A 16,207-nucleotide genomic window follows, 5' to 3' on the forward strand; every position below is an offset into this window, starting at 1 on the left:
TGCAAGATGCTCATCAATTCCTGAGCAAGTGGAAATAATGAAGTTGCTCAGGAGGGATTGCCTTGTGGGCGAGACCTGTGACAGAGTCTGTCATTTCAAACCTTCTGTTCTGGAAATACTTTTTACAGTGTCTTCTGCCTTTTTTCTTTTTAGAGATTGTTTTAAAAACACCACTTCTCTCTTTCTCTCCTTATCTTTCAGTAATTTGTTGCAGGGCATTTTGGATAGGAATATTTCACAGAAATTCTTGTTTAAGCTGACGTCATGTCCCAGATGTGTTTGCTGCAGTATGTGAGCAGATATATGACTGCCCTGTCAAAGGTCTTACTTCCGCATTGACCCCAGCCATAAAAGTCATGATAAATCTGGTTCACAATGAACAATCCTTGCATGCTGTTCATAATTAGAAAATCCAGGTGTGTGCTTTTATTTCTAGAATTTTGTCCTGTCTGAAATGTAGGAAGATGCTGTTATAAAGAAGCACATTCAAAGCCATTTAAAAGCACGGTTGAGCTGGGTGCCAGTGGCATGCATCTGTAATCCGGGGACACAGGAGGCTGAGGCGGGAGCATGGCTTCAGCCCAGGAGTTGAAGTCCAGCCTGGGCAACATAAGAAAAAAAAAGTAACAGCATGGCTGACTTTTCTTAGAGTGAGGCAGTAGGCTGTGTGCTTCCAGGCGTGGTCTCCAGGTCAGAAAGCCCAGAGGTGGAATTCTCCTTTGGCCACTTTGGGCCCATCCTGGTGCAGAGCTACAACTTCAGGTTTCCTAGTGCACAGTTCTGATCATATCTTTTTTTTCTAGATATATAAGGAACTATTTTTGTAAAATGGTGGTGGTTTAAAATATTTTTATCATGGTGGTTTGTAATGCCACCTCCTTTCATTGTTTTTAGCTTAGCGTTAGCCTGCAGACCCTCAGAAACTGCTGAGTGGTGAGAGGTGGTGCAGGGGTAGGCTGGAGTGGAGAGGCTGGGGACAGGGCAGGGTGGTGCAGGGAGACTGGCTCGCTGTCTGACTGCACAGCTGTGGGTGGCGTGGGGAGGCGCTGCAGGCCAGCCTCCCATCTCATGGTCAGCACTGCTTGTTATCACAAGCACTCTGTATCTGGTGGTGCACTGCCGTGGAGCACCTCGGGTGACGTCAGCTTACACAGGGCCCTGCCTTCATTTCAGGTGCTTGCTTACTTCAAGATTTTAACAAATCATTTGATTTCTTTAGGCTTCATCTTCCTTGGCTAAATTTTAAAAAGAAGACCACATTGTCCCTGACTCCTTTTTGCAAAGGATGTAATGAATGTTCGTTAAACTTTTGTATTATTATTTCTATAATAAACTTTTTGTTTACAAGAATTCTATATATGTAGAAAAGTTGCAAAACTAATAGAGTTCCTGTCTACCTTTTGCCTGACTTTCTCTAATGTTAACATTTTATGTAACCACAGCTCATTTTTTTTGAAATTAACATTGATGCAGTATTACTGAATAAACTGTGGACTTTCTTTGGATTTCACCAGTTTTCCCACTGATGTTTTCTTGCAGTTCTAGGATCCCATCCAGGTCCTTGATGATTTTTCCTAGTATTAGATTGGCGGATGAATTTGGGGAGAGTCCCACAGAGGTGAAGTGCCCTTTTCATTACGTCATCTCAGGAGGCACCTGATACTGCCATGACTCATCAACGTGATGTTAACCTTGCGGGTTTACTTTAGTCGTTCTCTGTTTTAAATGTGATTCAGGTGGCACTGGTTCCCCACAAGATTGCTGATCCCTTCAGGCCAGGGCCCTGCTCTGCTTGCTTTGTGCCTCTTCCCAGCGTGAGGACTTGGGCTGTGGGTGCCAGTGTCAAAGGGGACATGCCAGGTCAGGTGGAGATGCATTTGGGTTGTGTGATTTTGTGAGCATTCTACAGTTTTCACATCACAGGTGAAACAGGATTGGCCATGTGTTGATACTTGTTGAAACGGGGGGTCATTCTAGTTTCTTTTCTTTTTTTTCTTTTTCTTTTTTTTAAGGGCCAGCATCTCACCCTGTCACTCAGGCTAGAGTGCAGTGGTGGGATCATGATTCATTGCAGCCTCACCCTCCTGATAGCTGGGACCACAGCTGTGCACTATCAAGCCCAGCTAATTTTTAAAAATTTTTCGTAGAGGTGGGTTCTCTCCGTGTTGCCCAGGCTGGTCTCGAACACGTGGACTTGAGTGATCCTCATGCCTCGGCTTCTCAGAGTGCTGGAATCACAGGCATGAACCACTGTGCCTGACCTAGTTTCTACTTTCTACGTAGAAACTACGTAGGAAAAGAGAAAACTATTTCCAATCTACAGTGATAATCAATCCCATATTGCTTGGATAATGCAGGTGTTACAATGGTCATCGTTGCCAGAGTTATCGAGGTGGGAGGATTACTCATCTTAAATGTATTTGGTTCTTCCCCAAGGCCTCCATAAGAAGAAAAACTTGCATCTAAACCAATGTTAAGTGATACTGCTAGTAACAGTGTAATAATAATATTCCTTAACATCTTTTAGGGAGAAAAATCACTGGTGTGCCATCAGAAAAGAATTCCAATTGAAATGAGGTTACAGATTAGTTGGAATACATTTATAGAATACAAAGAAAGTCTACCATGTAATGTCACGATCATTTGTTGAAAAGAAATTTGTAAAATGAGATACACTTTTAAGTTTATAGTTGGTATTCTATTTATAATTATCTCCATATTTCAAACTGAGAATGGAAGCTTTTGGAAGTTAGTGACCATGTCTTTTGTGTTGTATTTATGTAACACTTGCCAGCACCTAGAGGCTTTAGATGTATACTTACTACATGGCTGTATTAGTCAGAGCCAATAGGGTGGATGGATGGATGGATGGATGGATGGAGATAGATAAGAAGCAGTTTATTAGGGGAATTGGCTCACATGGTTGTAGAGTCTGAGAAATTCTATGACAGGCTGCCTGCAAGCTGGAGACTCTGGGATGCCGGTAGTGTGGCTCAGTCCACATTTGAGGGCCCCAGAACCAGAGAAGCCAGTCATGTAGCTCTCAGTCCAGTGCTGAAGGCCTAAGAACCCAGGGGCCGCTGGTATAAGTCCAGGAGTCCAAAGGCTGGCAAGCTTGGGGTTCCGTGGCCCAAGGCAGGAGGTGAGTGCATCCCAGCTCCAGGACGTTGATAGACACATTTGCCCTTTTCCTGTTTTTGTTCTCTTCAGGCCCCTGGCAGATTGGATGGTGCCTGCCCTTATTGATGGTGGCTCTTCCCCACCTCATCCACTCACACTGATGTGCTAGTCTCTTCTGGAGACAGCCCCATGGACACACCCCAAAATCAGGCTTTACTAGGTTTCTAGGTTTTCCAGTCAAGTTGACACCTAAAACTCTAAAACTAACCATGACACATGCCAAGTATTGAAAATCTCGAATAAGGGTTCAAATGCTACCTATTTCTTTTCCCATCTTACCCATTTTCTTTTTCCCCAGCACTGATCCAAAATATAGAAAGAGAAGGGAGAAGATAATGGTAGCGTCCTGGAATGCTTGGCACCACGATTTCATTTTCTTACATATTTATACCCTTCCTGGTTTCACTAAGGGTTTGAGTTGGTTATTAGGGACTATGAAAAAAAAGGTGGCAGACTTGAACTCTTCCTTTGCCTTCCCCAAAGCAACAACAGTGAAACAGATGTTTAGTTCTGGGAAGAGCTGCTGCAATCACCCACAGCTCTCTTGCAGTGTCACGCTGTTTGTGGAGGTCCAGGACACACTCGGCTGTCAGAGGGAGCCAGGGTTGCAGCTTCCCGTGCCGCCATTGCTGTGCAACTGTGGGCAAGCCACTTCCCCAAACCTGTAGTTTTCTCATCTGAAAACTGGCGCAGTACTCCCACCTTGCAAGGTTATCATGAGTGTATATCCTGAGTATATCATTGTATATAAAGATCTGAGGAGTATGTATAAAATGTCAGAAAATATGCACTCAGTAAAGTACCTAATTTGATCATCCATTTGCAGGGTTTCTTCCTTTTTTTTTTTTTTGAGACGGAGTCTCGCTCTGTGGCCCAGGCTGGAGTGCAGTGGTGTGATTTCGGCTCACTGCAAACTCTGCCTCCCGGGTTCATGCCATTCTCCTGCCTCAGCCTCCCAAGTAGCTGGGACTACAGGCGCCCACCCCCACGCCCGGCTAATTTTTTGTATTTTTAGTAGAGATGGGGTTTCACCATGTTAGTCAGGATGGTCTTGATCTCCTGACCTCGTGATCCACCCGCCTCGGCCTCCCAAAGTGCTGGGATTACAGGCGTGAACCACCGTGCCTGGCCCATGTGCAGGGTTTCTAAACACCAACTCACAATGCCAGTTTCACTATGGTGCTAGACAGTGAAACACCAACAATATAATTATTCTGTTACAAAGTTAAAGATCTTTAGTTTAAGGCTTTTCATTGATTCTGGGGTTGTATTACCCATCTTTTGGTGTTAAAATGTCTTTAATGAAATAATGGGAGTGATAGGTCTTTTTCTTTTTTAAATGTCCTTAGGGGGCAAAATAAAGTCGGCGGCCTTGTGTCGGCTGCCTTTCCTGCCCTCAGGAAAAAGCCCTGATCAGTAACGTTGGGATCTTCTATCTGGTCTCTGTTCTCCTTTGAGGGAGGAGGAAGCCCCAGCCAAAGAGGGGAGGCCACAGCCAGAGGTGCAGCAGGACATGGCCCTTGTTTACGTGATTCAGCTCAGAGTCCAGCTTTCCTGGGCATCTTCCCACATCTCTTCCTGGCTCCCTGCCCCAGCCCCACCTTCCGCATTCCCTGCCTGGTCTGTTATGGAGCACCTGTCACCCTGCATGGTCCTCTGGGTACTCGTCTGTCTACCCTACCAGACTTGAAGCTGCTTACGGACAAGTTCGTTTAAGTGAATTATTTAGTTTGTAACTTCCAGAGCCTGGACAGTGCTGAAAAATGTTTGTCAGATGGCTGAATTAAACTATAAATAGATGAGGGGGAAAAAATCACACCAATAAAACATTAACGTATCTTGCCCCTAACTTTATTCCTGAAAATACCCACAAATTCACCAGGAACCTTGCTCACATTCCTTTTGAATTTCAGATCTTTCTTGGATCATCTTCCATTTTTAATGTGTTGCCCAGAGAAGGCTCGAGCTATTCCCAGGACCATGAGGCTGTGTGACATCTTAACTGAAATGTGCTAGAAATCTAGATGTTGCTTCTCCTGTGGCATTTGGGGATTCTATAAAATGCATAAGAAAAAAAATTAACATGTTCCCTCTATCATGTTGGTGCTTTAAAGTTTTTCCTCAATTGGACTGTCTCCATTAGTTAGTCTCGCTTCACTGTTAAAGAAAATCTTTGGACAAGTGCCAGAGAAGCAAGCTTATGTAAAGTGTTTTAACATTTTTTCCCTTGCCAAAGATAGAACTGATACTTTGCTTTGCTTTGTCCTAGCACCTTCTTCTTTGATAGAGAATGTTAGACATTTGGCTTGGTTTATTCCTTTTTATGTACACATGTGGGATGAGTAAAGACAAGATGGCTCTTTTTTTTTTAGATGGAGTCTCACTCTGTCACCAGGCTGGAGTGCAGGGGCACGATCTCACTGCAACCTCCGCCTCCCAGGTTCAAGCAATTCTCTTGCCTCAGCCTCCCAAGTAGCTGGGACTACAGGTGCACACCACCACACCCAGCTAATTTTTGTATTTTTCATAGAGACGGGGTTTCACCGTGCTGGCCAAGATGGTCTTGATCTCTTGACCTCGTGATCCGCCTGCCTCGGCCTCCCAAAGTGCTGGGATTACAGGAGTGAGCCACCGCGCCCAGCCCAAGATGGCTCTATTACATCTTGGTTCATGAAACATATGAAGGGCTAACAAGTAGGATTTGCAAATAGCCACTACCCTGTTCTCAGCCAAAAGAAAAATATGAAAAAGATTGACCTATCACATTTTCACGTAATTTATTTATGAGTATTTATTTATTTATGATTATATATTTATTTATGATTATAGTAGGTTTCTAGAATTTAAGATTTACTTATTTGAAGAGAGAGAAAAACTAATGCCTTAAATTATCATATTAAATTTTACTGGTTTACTGTCTAGCAGCCATTGAAACCTGTCGCTGACACCTGCCACTTCCAGGTCACTGAACTATCATTGTCATGCTTTTCATCGTAGTGCTAGTGGGAAGAACCCAAGCTAGCCTGGTTAGAAAGTGGACCATTTGGATCCTCTACCAAAGTCATTGGTAGAGGATCAGTTATTCTAAGAATTGATGCCCAAGAAATACACTTGGGCTAAAATGACACAGAACTTACTTTAATCTTTTGAATCTGAGGCACTTCATGGTTCTTGGTTAATGTCAGTCACCATTGTATTGCAGATGCAGACGCTGGGTAGGAAGGAAGCTCTGTTACTAGACTTCTGCCAGGGCCTTTTCTTCCTTTTCTCCTGTTTTCTCACCTTTTCCCCTCCTTCTCCCCCCTTCTTCCTCTTTATTGAGGTATTAGTTTACATACAATTGAGTGCATCCTTTTAGGAGCTTTGACAAGTGGAAACACCTGTGTGACTCAGTCAAGACAATATTTCCATTGCTCCAAAATTTCCTTGTGTCCCTTTGAAGTCAGTCCCTGACCCTGCCCCCTGGCCCTGGCAAACATTAATCTGTCCCTGTAGATTGGTTTTGCTTGGTTTCGAATTTCATCCACGTAGACACACACAGTGGGTGCTATTTTGCATCTGGCTGCTTTGCTCAGCATGATGTTTTTGTGATTCATCCATGTTACATCTGTCAGTAGCTCATTCCTTTTTATTGCCGAGTGGTTTTCAGCTGTGCGCCGATGCCACACACAGTTGGGTTTTGATGTCCTGTATAGAGATGTGTGACAGAAACCTAGGTGCTACAGGAGTGTGCGCATGCCCTCCCCATCTTTCAGCAGCATGTGAGGAAGGCAGAGGGAACTAGCAAATAAATGAACCAGATTTGAGGGAATCTTCTTTTTATCCAAGCCATGGGTCTTGCTAGTCCTTGACTAGTTTGGCTTCTCAGAACAACACTATTCTAGTTACCCCTGGCTTGGGCCAGCCTGTAGGATCTCGGTGTTTGCCTTTCTGGAGATAGGGAGTTATAAATTCCTAATGGAAAAGGCCTGTGGTCAGAGCAGCTCCTTTTGGTCTTTTGTCTAACTTTGTCGTCCCTGCTGCCGATGGATCACCTGGCTCTGTGTTTGGGGCATGCTAAGTTCAGGGACCCAGGTACATAGGAACTGTAGTGCCTGCCCCGTGCCAGGCTGCCAGGTACCCCACCTCCTATGCCAGCCACCTGCCACTGAGGTCTCCTGCCTTGCCCTTGCCCTGTCCTGGCTCAGCTGTTAGTTTTAGCCTGCTAGGGAAAGACTGAGGCGAGCACAGAACTGCGATCTGCGGTATTCTATTAACAACCCAATTACTGTGTGCCCATGATCACTTTAAGAATCACCTTTTTTTTTTTGAGACAGAGTCTTGCTCTGTCGCCCAGGCTGGAGTATAATGGCACAATCTTGGCTCACTACAACCTCCACCTCCTGGGTTCAAGCAATTCTCCTGCCTCAGCCTCTCGAGTAGCTGAGATTACAGGCGTGTGCCACCATGCCCAGCTAATTTTTGTACTTTTAGTGGAGACAGAGTTTCACTATGTTGGCCAGGCTGGTCTCCAACTCCTGACCTCAAGTGATCTGCGCACCTTGGCCCCACAAAGTGCTGGGATTACAGGCGTGGGCCACCGTGCCCAGCCAAGAATCACCTTGTAAAACACAATGACTGCTGCGGGCTGGGGAAAGGGTTGGGAATAGAGGGATGATAGCTAAAGGGTACAGGGTTTCTCTTTGAGGTAATGAAAATGTCCTACCCTTGACGGTGGTGATGGTTGCACACACCTGTGAATATACTAAATAACACTGAATTGTGCCCTTGAAATGGGTGAACTGTGTGACATGTAAATTATATCTCAATAAAGCTGTTTGGTTTTTTTTTTTTTTTTTTTTGAGACGGAGTCTCGCTCTGTCACCCAGGCTGGAGTGCAGTGGCGCAATCTCAGCTCACTGCAAGCTCCGCCTCCTGGGTTCATGCCATTCTCCTGCCTCAGCCTCTCTGAGTAGCTGGAACTACAGGCACCCGCCACCACGCCAGGCTAATTTTTTGTATTTTCAGTAGAGACGGGATTTCACTGTGGTCTCGCTCTCCTGACCTCATGATCTGCCCGCCTTGGCCTCCCAAAGTGCTGGGATTACAAGCGTGAGCCACCGCGCCCGGCTGCTGTTTTTTTTTTTTTTTAAGGCAGTATAGTATTAGAGCAGTGACAGACCAGTAGAGAAGTGGTGAAAAAAAATTGTAGAAATTTCATTGTTTCCAAATGACACGACCTTTTGCCAAATATCCTGATTTTCATAGCAGGTCCCGTTCCATGGGAGGCACGGGTGTGGTAGAGAGAGGAGGGGCTTTGTATCAAATGGACCTGACTGAATCTCATTCTGCCCTTATTAGCTGGGTGACCTTGGGCAGATTGCTTATGTTCTGTGGTGGTTTCCCTCCCTATAAATCAGGGCTAGGAGTACCTATCTTACAGTGTTTCAAAAGAGCGTGGTAAATGTGGTAAAAGCAGTCATTTTTACCATGCGACAATCATATAACAAAAGGCCTCAGACAGAAGCAGCAGCCCTGCTGGATCCTGGTCTGTCTTTGAGTCCTGCTAGGCTGATGAATTGGCCTGCTGGAGCTGCACTGACCGCTGGGCGAAAGAATCCCCCTAGGAAGTGCTGCCCTGCGTGTTGTTTGCCGCCCCTGCAGGGGGCCTCAGCTGATGGATGGCGCTGCTGGTCTTTAGTTAACTTGGTGGACTCTGTTTCTGAATTTTCTTCCGCCCTAATCCGCATGGTTTGAGTGGGCTGGTTGCACACTCTTGGAGAACCAGCACAAGACGTCCCTCATTTTATTTATTTGCACTTCTGCTCAGCCTGTACATTGTGGGCCAGGGCAAGGACCTTGGCTGCTTTGACTGTGGGACCCTAAGCACTGTGCCTGGCATTAATGGTTGTTGAATGAATGTCCAGTGGTTTCCAGTCTTTGATGACAGAAGCCAGATCAGAACTGGAATTCCAGCTTAGGCTCTGCATGCCAGAGGCCAGCAGGTTGAGCTTCCCTGAGCGGCGTTTCTGTCCCAGCATCACCTAGAGGGTGGTCGGGCAGCTGTATCACTGCCCGGGACAGGAGAGCTGCCTGAGTCAGTCTTGTCTTCTGCCATAGTCCACGTTTCCTGCCTGGAGTCCACTAGTGAGGTGTGGCTGACATGGGCAGGGAGAGGGTGTCTTTAGCCACACTGGAGATCTGGTCTGATGACTTCCTAGTCCCACTACTATTCAGTTCAAAGTCAGTTTTCTTTTTCTGCGCCCCCCCCCCACCCCCCCCCACCCTTGCTCTGGTAACTGGGTACTTGGGGCAGGACTCACAATGCCTCCACCCACCCCAGGCATCCAGGCTGCACTTTGCCTGAGGGCATGTGAGGGTGGCCCTGTGGCTTGGACTGTGAATGGCTGCTGCTGGGCTGGCCTTCCCTTGCCCTGAGCTTGATGTGGCCCTCACCCCCTACCCCAGACCTCACCCTCCACCCCCCAACCCCAGTTCTGCCTTGGGCCTCTTCTCCTTTTCTAAGTTCAGCTTTTTATTAAGCAGAAACTATATCCAAGACCCAGTTCTGATCCTTGAGGGAAGTCCAGATGGAGGGGCAGTGTCGTGTAGCTAGGACTCTGGAGGCTGGCTGGCTACCTGGGCTCACAGGCTGGCCTCCTTGCACCAGCGGTGGGACACTTAGCAGGTTGCATAACCTCTCATCTGGGAAATGAAGGTAACAGTGCTTACCCCCATAGAGCTATTTTCATGATTAGCCAGAAATAAAGTAAGTGCTGTGTAAATGTTTATTGAGCAGCCTGTGTTTGTTGGATTTTAAAAAAGAGAGTGAGTCTCAAACAAAAAGCCCTCCTATAACCAGCAGCCCTCAGTGGGGCTCTGGGACAAAAAAAAAAGTTTTCTGGTATCCTGGCTTGGGGGAGGGAACAGGTAGACAGTTTTTGTATTTTTTAGTAGAGACGGGGTTTCACCGTGTTGGCCAGGCTGGTCTCAAACTCGCTTCCCCAGAACTCAGGTGCTGCTTCTGTCTTAGTGGAGTGAGTGCTTGCCAGCTGTGGCGGGCATGGCACTGTGGTGTTCATCTTCTGTGATGGTGCCGTGGATTTAACTAAGCCGACTACAGGATATAGTGAAATATGTGTTGACTTCTCTGCTTTTTTGGTGAAGGGCTGTGTGGGGAGGGGTGGTAAATTTCTCAAGTAGTGTAAATTATTATCATATGTCAAGTAATAGAGTCTCATGTTATGTGGTCTTTGCTTTTATTGGTATTTTTCCACTAAGGAATTTCTTTTTCTCTTTTTTTGAGACAGGATCTCGCCCTGTCACCCAGGCTAGAGTGCAGTGGTGTGATCTCAGCTCGCTGCAACCTCTGCTCCCTGGGGTCAAGCGATTCTCGTGCCTCAGCCTCCTGAGTAGCTGGGATTACAGGCAGGCGCCACCACACCTGGCCAATTTTTGTATTTTTTAGTAGAGATGAGGTTTCACCATATTGGCTAGGCTGGTCTCAAACTCCTGGCTTCAAGCAATCCATTCGCCTCAGCCTACCAAAGTGCTGGGACTACAAGTGTGAGCCACCGGCCCAGCCTAAGGAATTTCTAAACACAAGATTTTCAAAAGAGATTTTTAACCTACTTTGTTTTGTGTTATAAGGTAAGACTAGATGGCTGTTTTTAACTGAACATTTTTGAATGAATGTGAGTAGCAAGAACACTGGTAAATAGTGTATATCCACTTAGCACAGTTTCCCCTTGCAGTATGTTCTTTTGCCAATTATGTATTTTCCCATCCCTACATACACCCGCTTGGGCCATGTTGAAAGGAGGAACCGCCCTGAACTGGCCCTGCCCTGGCCATTACCACTTAGATCCTGGCTTGCCAAGGGGAATGGGGGAGTGTGCATGTGTATCTTCTAGGAGGGCACCTAGGGGAAATTGATCCCTTGAGATATTTGTTTCCTGTCTGTTTTTGCAGATTAGTTTCCATATCTACTCTTTCCTGTAGTGTCTGTATTTTGTGATATTGTATGAGACTTTAAAAAGTTTGATTGAATAATATGCATACCTAAAGTGCACAGATCTCAAGTGTACATATCAGTGAATTTTCACAAGCGCAGCACACCCATAGCCAGTTTAAGAGCCACAGCACAGCTCCAAAACCCTCCTGGCGCCCCTGCCTGCCTGCCTCCTCTCTCTCTTCCCTGTCCTGGCTTCAAAGGGTGTAGATTAGTTACGCCTTTTCTTGTGCTGGATCCAAAGGGAATCATATAGTATGTATTCTTGTAGGCACAAGCATTTTAAAATCTTTCTCTCCTCACCTGAAGTTTTATTTATTTTTTTTTCACTTTAAATTCTTTGTAAAAATTGAAGAAGCGAGGTATTTTTATTTCCGTGTAATCACACTTGCGTATTTGAGTGTCCTAGTTCTTAGGAGACAGTCGTGCTGCTGAGAGACCATGGGGTCCCCTGCCTGTCTCCAGGGGACTCCGTGTCCCCAGTCCCGTCTCCTGCATGAGGCTTCCTGTTCATCTGCTGACAGGCATTGCCTTGTTGTGTGTAGTCACAGAAGGAAGTTGAGTTCCACATGTGGGGACAATGTAACATTATCCTGTGCAAGCAAGTCCCTGTCCCACTGACTGCTGTGACGCCCCTCAGATGCAGAGCATGCTGTCTTTTTTCTCTTGTAAGCAGGAGGATCCCAAATACAAGAAGATATTAGAAGACTCTCGTGTATGGTGTAAGTTAGTTTGTATATAATTTGATTTTTTGTGTGTGGGGGAGGGGGTTGTATGAATTTTGTTCTCAGACCTCTTCTCCCTGATTTTCCGTGGAAATACTGAAATTTCTCTTTGGCCACTTTCTGAAAAGAGAGCTCTTCTGTGATGGCCACAGCAGGCAGGAGCGTGCAGTCTGGGAACCTGGGACTGTACAGTGAATGCAGCAGTGTAGGGGAATGACCTTATCTCGGCAGCCAACAGGAAATGATGAAATGTGCTGGGAGAATTCAGCTGAGAGACAGAGGTCAGACATGCCAGCAGGGTTGGAAAGAGGCAGGTACGGAAGCTGAGCTGCAGAGTTAGCCGGCATCTGACAGAAAAATGTGAATGTGCTGTGGAAGGCTTGCATTTCCTTTAAGGTAGACCTCTTTGAAAGTAGAATTTTCACGGAATTGTTTTCTTTCTCACTGAGTGACTGATTTAACAGAACTCTCACCTTCTATGCAAGCGCACCTAGTTTTAGAGCTCCTTGATGGAAATGTTCAATTAGTTCATTATTAACTGAGCAATGCAGAATGCTTTATCCAGGGTGCTTGGAGAAAATGTCAGAGTAAGTGTTTGATTTTCTTGGAGAATAGATTTCGGCTTAAACAAATGAAGGATTGTGTTTTGTAATTTTTGACTCTGGCTTTAGAACATACGTGCATGCTTCCTTTCAAAATAGATGCAATAACTTTGCACCTTTGCTTTGGCATGTTTTAGAGTAGCTGACATACTTTAGCTGTATTTTTTTTCTTACCGAGTAACTAAATGAGTTACTTGAGTTAGCTGTTAGTAGAGGGCTTTTCCCCCTACTTTAAGGCGTTAATGTTTATTACATGCTGCCATTTTCTTTCTTTACAGCCAAATCTAATCTACAAACACGTAAGTGGGACTTGAGAGAGAAAAAGCAGATTATCTTTTCCAGGAGACTGTAATTGCTGTTTCATGACTGTCTGCTACAGACTCTCTGAATCACCTGCCACCGTTCCAGGACCCCTCCCGACCACCTTCCCATCCTCCCCCTCAGTTCTTCTCATTTCTCATCCCAGCTGGACTCTGTGCCCTTGTCCCACTCTGAGGGCTGTCACTAGACACTGTTTATATTTTTGTCGGGTAACAAAATGTAAAAATCTTATTGTTTTAATAACTGAGCAGCCTTATGTACGTATTTAATTGTTTCTTAGAAGTCATATTCTGGAATTTTTTAAAAACAGTGGCTCCCCTTTATTGCTGTGGTGCTGTAATTCTAATGAGATTTTTAAAATCCTGATACTTAAGTGATCCATCACTCAGTGAATTACACTTACTGGATTACTGATTGCCGTTAAAAAGGCAGCATCCTCTTTCCGTTCTCCAGAAAATACTGTGCTGGTGCAGCCTATGCCTCACAGAAAAGCATGCTTTCTTGTTAGAATGTTACCTACTGTGAAGTGTGTGTTTCGAATACTTTTAAGATTGCACAGGAAAGGTTTCTAGAAACCCCCAAGGTATATAGTATGTCTGTTCGACCTTAATCGGGCCCATCAGTTTTGTCTTTGCTCTTGTAGCTCTGAATATCTCTTTCTTCAGATCCCTTCTTATCAGTAAAACATCCTACTGAATTCTAGATGAATTTTAAATGTTGTATTTATGAAAACAGCAAAGAGGTTTCATAACTTCAAACCAAAGCATGTTTTACAGGTATGAGATTTATGCCAATAAGTAAAAATACGCCTTCCTTTTTTCTTTTTAAACAGTGTTAGTCCTTTGAGACCCATTTGCCCACCCACACAATTCTGTTATTCATTTGGCGGCATAATGCAGAAGGTGGGAACGCAGTATTTAGAGCTGTAATGGCTCTTTGAGTTAATATTCCAGGCTCCTCGCTTTACCAAAGGACTTGAGATCCAGAGGTGACGACTTGTCCAAGGTCACTCATCTCCTTGGTAGCCAAGTGAGTCTGAAACTCTGGTCTCATGACCAGGGTCATTACTCTTTCCATTACAGTAATCTGCTTTCTTCACATTATTATCTTAAGATGAATATCACTTAGCTAAGAGTGTTTTTTTTTTCTGCTGATGAGTCCATTTATATTTGTTTCACTTTCAAACACTCAGCTTTTATTCAATAACTTTTTTGCTGTAAGTACCATTTGGCATAGATGTATAATGAATTACCTCAAGTACAAAGAGCATTGACATTTCTTAAAAATCAACAATTCTCTATATTATAAAGTTTTGCTTGCCTCTCCCCTAGCTCAGGGGAGAGACAGTCAGTTGTTACTGATAGAAGCGGGCCTCACGATGGGATAGCTTGCCAGATGAGAATGCCGAACTTAATACAATCACAACTGATACAAGAAACAGACAAGCACTCAATTCTTCTTTGAAAGAGGATTCTTCAGGGTGTGAAAGGGAAACCCCAAACATTTAGCATTTCTGCCTTTCAGCCCCTATAAGGGAATACTGACAGCTCTGTCTTGAGCTGAACTGAAGAGGTATTGGAATATGAAAGACTTTAAAATAATACAACATAATATAAATAAAGGAGAAAATGATTTAATTTATAAAAATGGAATTTACTCACAATTTTCCAGAATCATTAAAAATGGTCTCTGCTAAAAATTGAATTTGAATCCTCTGAAATTCAGGTGTGGGAGTTAGTTATAAACAGGTATGCTGAGAACAGTGGGTGACTGTTCCTAGACCTCGGTGTGGCCATCACTGTCTGTCCAAAGTCACCTTGAAATACCTTGGGGAGGTTCACAGGATAGCACTTATTTGTATTTTCTAAAGTATTTCGAATATATGCCTTGAAGGATTTCTGAAACAAAAGCACTTCAGGAAAACAGGCACTTTCATAAATATATTAATTGTATTTGAAGTTGAATTTAATAACTTTACAACTATTTTAATTTATAAAACTGAAGAATGAAGTGGGATACATAAGCAATATTTTTATGCAGTGTGTCAGAACCGTCTTCCTTCCTGGTGTTCTAGTGGGCACTTTCTGTCAGTCTCCTTGAAGAGGTGCTGCTTTCATTTAGTGAGCCAGGTGACATTATCCTGGGACCTGGAGAAGAAGTGAGGCTGCAGGCTCAGGAGCTGCAGTGGCTTAGTTCGCTTCTCCCATAATTTAGTTACCTTTGTTCCCCAATTAGCATTTTATACTTACTATTATATTTTCAGTATATATTAAGTATAGAATATTCCAATCGGCTTCCTTTTGTTAGTGTATAATTGACCTTCTTATCTTCTGCAGTCTATAAGTAACATTTGATATGCTTCCCTCCCTGGCCTCTAGCTTCTGCCTACATTAGTATAAATGCTGCTGTGCTTGTGAGATTTAAAGATGAGAAAGGGATACCAGACTGTTGCAGTGCTGGCATTGCTCCAAACTGAGAAGGGGTTAAACGGCAGCCCCCCTGGGGCTGCTGTTGGCTTAGAAATCTCAGAGTTTGTGTTGTTGGTGTTTGGGCCTTTTTCGTGTCCACCTCTGCCCAGGGCAGCTCTCCAGACCAGATTCTAGAGGTGGCCTCAGAACTTTCTCTAAGACTATGAAGAAACGTCCCCCAGTATCCTAGACCCTTAGAGTTTGGTAAAGAGGAGCATGTATGTGTATGTCAGTGTGGTGAGATAGTAATCAGACAAGGGTTATTGATTTGAATGAATGAATGAATGACATTGTTTGCCTTTCCATAGTGATTACTTTTGAAGGCACTGTAGTCACATTTCACTAGGCTGGTCTAAATATATTTGCGTGTCACAGTTCTGCCTTGACACCAAGTAACAGGTTGTGTCTACCTGACGTCTCCTCCAGCCCTGGGGCTCTGGCCTAAATTTTTTCTTTTTAGACTCTGTCATATATGAGTCATAAGACATAAATCTTTATGTGGGCTCATGGTACATATTTTATTTTGAGAAACTTAATCTAATAGGAAGTTAGAATTAATTTGAAATGTGTGCCAATGGTCATCACAATAGTACAGGATTTAGATTATCTTTTTGTTAATGTGAAGGGTGCTATGAATTTCATACTCAGTCATGTTTCCCATCAGGATTTGTTCTACAGTGGAGTCCTTGAAGGAGAACAAGGAAGAATGATTTTGCTGGAAAATGCTTACTTGACAAAATGTTGATGTAATTAACAGGACAAAATGTTGAACTTCCCAATTTGGAATTCTCTCTTTGACTGTTAAATTCCTAACATAGATTGGTAGTGTTAGTTTAACAAAATAAATGAAGCACATGACAGTTTTGGGGATAATGAAGTGACTTCTCTATCTTCTCTGCTATGAACTGACACATAAAGAAA

General features: G+C 44.1%; 1 protein-coding gene across 9 annotated transcripts in view; it reads left to right on the top strand.

Annotated features, from left to right (window-relative positions):
• The window catches only part of PACSIN2 (protein kinase C and casein kinase substrate in neurons 2), a 145,195-nt gene that overhangs the window by 40,070 nt on the left and 88,918 nt on the right, over positions 1 to 16,207 (top strand). For 2 of the 9 annotated variants that reach the window (XM_063622964.1, XM_063622967.1), the window contains exon 1: positions 12,147 to 12,291. The exons of 4 other annotated variants lie outside the window; for them this stretch is intronic. The gene's annotated coding sequence lies outside the window, so the exon portion shown is untranslated. Of the gene's footprint in view, positions 1 to 12,143; positions 12,292 to 16,207 lie in introns of those variants that run through there. 3 more of the 9 variants (XM_063622966.1, XM_063622968.1, XM_055252556.2) reach the window with 3 other exon arrangements.

The sequence above is a fragment of the Symphalangus syndactylus genome, chromosome 18 (genome assembly GCF_028878055.3).
Source record: "Symphalangus syndactylus isolate Jambi chromosome 18, NHGRI_mSymSyn1-v2.1_pri, whole genome shotgun sequence".
Classification (NCBI taxonomy): domain Eukaryota; kingdom Metazoa; phylum Chordata; class Mammalia; order Primates; family Hylobatidae; genus Symphalangus; species Symphalangus syndactylus.